The sequence below is a fragment of the Apium graveolens genome, chromosome 3, assembly GCF_009905375.1.
Source record: "Apium graveolens cultivar Ventura chromosome 3, ASM990537v1, whole genome shotgun sequence".
NCBI lineage: Eukaryota > Viridiplantae > Streptophyta > Magnoliopsida > Apiales > Apiaceae > Apium > Apium graveolens.
Window position 1 is genome coordinate 241,897,701 of NC_133649.1, and position 5,988 is coordinate 241,903,688.

Consider the following 5,988-nt stretch of genomic DNA (forward strand, 5'->3'; position numbering starts at 1 on the left):
CAATTCCTCCATTCCAAGAGATTCAAAAGGCATATCTATCTTCCTCTTCCAGGGAGAAGCATTTAAATATTGCAATTTTTCTTCACCTTCGTCATCTTCACTATCTGAATTCCCCAAAAAGGTTTTTTCTAAGGCATCGGACCTTAGCAATTGATCAAGTTTCGATGTGACCACCGAATCGACCAACTCCACTTTTAAGCACTCCTCATTATCAGTCGGAAATTTCATAGCATTGAACACATTAAAAGTCACATCCTGATCCAGAACTCGCATTGTGAGCTCACCCTTCTGCACATCTATCAAGGTTCGTCCAGTCACCAAGAAAGGTCTCCCCAAGATTATGGGAATCTTCTTATCCTCCTCGAAATTAAGAATGACGAAATCAGCAGGGAAGATGAGTTTATCAACCTTGACCAAGACCTCCTCCACAATACCTCGCGGATATGTAATAGAACGGTCGGTCAACTGCAAGGTCATATAAGTCGGTTTTGGATCAGGCAAGTCCAACTGCTTGAAGATTGACAAAGGCATCAGATTGATGCTAGCTCCCAAGTCACATAAGCATCTGTCAAAAGACACTTTTCCAATAGTACACGGAATAGTGAAGCTTCCTGGATCCTTAAGCTTTGGAGGCAACTTCTGTTGCAGCACAACACTGCATTCCTCCGTGAGAGCGACTGTCTCTAAATCATCTAGCTTCACCTTCCGAGAGAGAATACCTTTCATAAACTTTGCATAACTAAGCATCTACTCAAGAGCCTCAGCGAAAGGTATGTTGATATGAAGTTTCTTGAACACCTCCAGAAACTTCTCAAATTACTTGTCCAGCTTTTTCTTCTGCAGCCGCTTGGGAAAAGGCGGTGGAGGATAGATCTGCTTCTCCCCTGTATTACCCTCATGAGGAGTGTGCTCAACAGTAGTCTTCTTTGGTTCCACTTCTACATCCTGCTGCTCTACTTCTTTCTCAGCCTCAGCTTCTTCAGTCAACACTTGAGTTTGTTATGGATTTGCAACCTTTCCAGACCTTAAAGTGATTGCCTTTACCTGCTCCTTAGCTTCCCTCTTTCCTGGCACTTCAGTCTCAATAGGTAGTGTACCAGGCTGACGATTTAGCAAGGTATTGGCAATTTGCCCAATTTGATTTTCCAAGGTCTTAATAGAAATGGCTTAACTCTTGCACATAAGCTTCAACTCCTCTAATTCAGATTTTTCGTTGGCTTGTTGCAGCTGGAGTTATTGTCTTAGGTGCATATTACGGTTGCTGAAAACTAGGGGTTATACTGCTTAGCTGGATATTGCTGATAAGGCTGTTGAACCGCATTCTGAGTGTTGCTCCAGCTGAAATTAGGATGATTGCGGTTGTTGGGATGATAGGTGGCTGGCACTGGTTGCTGCGATCGCTAGAAGTTGCTCACAAACTGAGCTGATTCACTAGAAATTAGCGCACTGATCAGTCTCGTGGGCACCAGCACAAAGCTCGCAGACACTAGCAATTTGATTAACTCCATAATTAGCCAAAATGTCCACCTTCATCATCAAAGCCTTAAGTTGGGCAGCGATAGCAGTTGCTGCGTCCAACTCCTGAATTCCTGTGACTTTTCCCTGAGTCAGCCACTGGGAAGGATTCGATTACTCATTAGCAGCCATCAGTTCAACAAGTTTATAAGCTTCATCATAGATTTTAGCCCGTAAGACTCCTCCTAATGTTGCATCAAGTATGGGTCTAGAAGTAAGCACTCAATCCATTGTAGAAATAGTTGATAATCATCCAATCAGGCATGCCATGGTGTGGGACACTTCCTTAGCATCTCCTTATATCGATCCCAAGCCTCACACAGAGATTCTCCAGTTTGCTGAGCAAACTGAGTAAGAGCATTCCTGATTACAGCAGTTTTTGCCATATGGAAGAATTTAGTGAGAAACTTTTGCGCAAGATCCTCCCAAGTGGTGATAGACCCTTCTGGTAGAGAGTGTAACCAGCACTTAGCTTTGTCCCTTAGAGAGAATGGGAAGAGGACGTAGCTTGATAGCATCTTCAGTCACATCATTAAACTTGAAGGTGTCACAGATCTCGATGAAATACCTAATGTGCATGTTGGGGTCTTCAGTAGGAGAACCCCCAAACTGAACTGAGTTATGTATCATCTGAATCGTGCTTGACTTCATCTCAAAAGTGTTAGCCCTGATGAATGGTCTGATGATGCTTGACTGAATGTCATTAATCTTAGGCTGAGAATAGTCCATCAAAGCCTTCGGATTTTCCGCTTGATCACCCATCTCTATTAAAGCTGGTTCTTCAACTTTCTCTTCTTCTTCTACCTTCTTTTCTTCCTCAAAAACTTCCTTACGAACTATCACAAGTTCATCCTCGGCTTTATCCAGTGTTCTCTTACGAATACGTGAACGCGTATGCATACACCCTCGCTAGAGTACCTGAAATAAAATAAGGAACAATTTAGTAACAATGTCCGAGTCAATGAACTTTAATGACCACTGATGGAAAGCACATAAACTATAAATTAACACTGTACTCCCCGGCAGCGGCGCCAAAAACTTGTTAGTAGCTAAACACGCGCTAATATTACACGTAAGTATACGAGTTCGCAAGTAGTATAAAATCTTTTCTAGTTCATTCCCACAGATACTGTATTGGTTAACTAATGAATTCACGCACTTAAGAAACAATGTATGGTTATTATTCAATGCTAAGACGATAATAAATTGAGGTTGTTTATAACTAATGATTACGCTAACTATTATAACTATGAAATTAAGATTGATTAAATTAATATATATGACAAACATGGGATTTTAACTTCATTAAATACTTCATTCAATAGCCTTATTATTCTCAACCTTAGCATGCAATGGTGATGACACTAATCAGACAACACGAAACTGATAAATGCCAACTTTCGTTGCACAAGTACCATACTACCAGACATCCACAAAAGAGATAGAAGCTGAATAGACACCAATAATATTGAGACCCTATATGTCTATAGAATTTGACAATATAACGGTTTAAGCACAAGTTATCTATCTTTATTACACAGGGCAAGTAAGATGGGTAAAATTACCTACGAATCATGCATAATAATAACACATGAACCTATGCATAACCAATACTAGGATATCAATCAATCACAACATACTAAGGTATCGAAACAATTTAACTAAAAAATCCATAAATAAATCCGCTTAGAACCCCATGATAATGATTAGCCCATGATCGGACTCATCATCAACGTGGGTTCTGATGAAAGCATGGTATAACAAAGGTAGTCCTTATAACGAATAAATAAAACCAAGTACAAACAAGAGTAAAGGTTCACAAGTAAGAAAACTAACATCCAAATATAACTTAAAATAAAGATTCACAAGTAAAAACAAGATCTTCTTCGCCTTCGTTGAATTGTGCTAAAACGGTCTTCTTACGGCTCTCCTTGCGCTCTGGTATGTCTCTCCCATAAAAACGTTCTTATTTGAATATATATAGCAGCCCTTTTTAATCTGGAAGTCTGCCCACTTAGAATTGAAATAGAATCAGGATTCATATTTTCCGCACCGGCGCGGCCGCGCGCTATCACAGCATGAGCGCGCTGTCATTCTGGAATCCTGGCGCGGTCCGCGCGCTATCACAGCGCGGGCATGCCATCCTTCTGGGAAAAAACTCAGATTTCATCTTTTTCCTTGCTGCTTCGATCCGGCTTTCCACTGAGCTTTTATTCCAACACCACCTTGACACCAAATTAGCACCAAAACAATGCTAATTCACCTGATTCATAGATTAATGCCTGAAATGCAAAAATAATAGAAGACACGTTAAAACACTTAACAACTTGAGTACAAATGCATCAATTCAAAGCTTATTAGAGCATTTTAAAGTGTCATAAATGCCACTCAACACTTCCCTCAATGATACAACCCAAACTTTGACTATTTCTTCAGATAAATGTTGAAAGTAGTCATCATCTATGATGCACAAGTTTAGAGGTAGAAAATCATCTTGATTGAAACAGTTCCAGATAGCTGTAACGTCCTCCAAATCCAGGGTCTAGATCTGGGGGTTACATGCTAATCTTCCATATAATACAAACCTGTATAATAAATGAGCAAACATATATCTAACCCCTTTACAACTATCCAAGATCTTTTCAGGTTGAGGTATAAAAATAAGAACAACACATTAACTTTATTACAAACTCAAATATAAAATCTCATAGGACTCTCTTTATACAAACCATTATATAAACAAGTTTTAAACTAAATTCATTTTTATTCAAACTCACACCACAACTATCTACACTACACCTGCTCTAGGTAGCTCAAATCTCTCTTCCTGGATCGGGATTAGTATTTTTGGTGTTAGAGGGTCCCACTGCTTGACACGCTTCTTTACCACACGAGTTCGGATATGTTTCAGTCTCTTTCTTAACTGAAACAAACAAGGTGAATAACACAAAGAGGGTGAGCCAAAATTTGCTCAACAAGTCCCCAATAAATAAACAGTATTATAATAAGCTAAATGAACCGATAATCTGATTGTATCGATAATTATGTATTTCTGCAAGAGAGAACGAAGGCCACCATCGGCGAGTATCAATAAACTAGATTAGGCACAGGTTCACACCTATATCTTGCTGATCAGTCAGGATACAGTGCAGATCTATACCTCTATGTATAGATCCAGTCGGGCACCCAGGCTCAACAGCCCAAAACAAGGATCCGGTTAAATCCTGGTCCATAGGATCAAGTGTATACCTGATCTTAATCATCACCATTCAGTCCACAGATGAGCAACCAGAATAATCGGTATGCTTTGATGTATCCCAATATCGAAATATATCAGGATATATATATATATATATATAATCTATTAGAATATGAATAGAGTATTCAGCGAATCAAGAGAAATCAGGAATCGAGAACACAATATAAACAAAATAATACCAATTGTATATCAGTGTATGTGAACATGAATTATCAGTATTTATCGAGTAGAAAATCTGAAGAAGAGAAAGCGATTCACTATTCTGAATTTAGAATAGGGGAAAACTTGCCTGTTACGCGATTTACCGCAAATACATCATAGTTCTCTAACACTGGCTTGGTCCGCCTTATTGGCTTCGTCTCTATCAAAGAAAGATACTCATTTAGTTGATATGTATCTTAATCGCATATCAAACCGACGTCATGTAGCCCTTATCGTCTACCCATACGCTTACAATTGACTAGTACAATAATTACTAACCACTAAGACTCGATTAACCACATAATTCATATAACACATAAGTCACATAGTCATTTTAGGCCTAAATTAATTTTTAGAATCGAAATCAGATCACTATTTGCATTTTTGAACAATATCTGGCTCGTTTTTGTATTTTTCAGAATTTATTGGACTCGTCTCTATAATTAATAGGGTCTATAAGTATATAAATATCGAAAATTGACTTGTTTCCAAAAGAAATTAAGGTTTGATACTATTTTTAATGAAAACAGATCATTTTTCTGAGTCGAAGGGCTTCCGTTTCGCTTAAATCGGATAAACGGTTCAATTATTGTTCAATAAATAAGAATAAATCAATTTATTATTCAATGTAATTAATTATTCAAAATAATTGAACCTCAAAAATATTTTTTAATAATTATTTAGGAAAAATCAGAATTAAAAATGATTTTCATAATTTTTGGAATTAAAAATGAATATATTATAATTAATTGAAAATAATTTGATTAATTATTTAGCCTCGAATTAAAAAAATTTCAAAATTATTTATAAAATAAATCAATTAAATTAATTAATTAATCAATTTATAAAATAAATAAACTGATTTTTATATTTAATAAAAATAAAATAAAATTCCAGAAACATTTGTCAGAAATTGAACTTCTGACAAAATGGATAAAAAACAGGTCAAACTAACGGGTCAAACGGGTCAAAATCCGGGTCATGAAGAACATGGCCGGATTTTGCCCAGAATC

General features: G+C 37.3%; 1 non-coding gene across 1 annotated transcript; it reads left to right on the plus strand.

Annotated features, from left to right (window-relative positions):
* Positions 1-1,778: 1,778 nt before the first annotated feature.
* LOC141716478 (small nucleolar RNA R71) lies at positions 1,779-1,886 on the plus strand. Its single transcript, XR_012573186.1, has one exon. It is a non-coding gene; the product is annotated as a small nucleolar RNA R71 (small nucleolar RNA).
* The last annotated feature ends 4,102 nt before the right edge of the window (positions 1,887-5,988 follow it).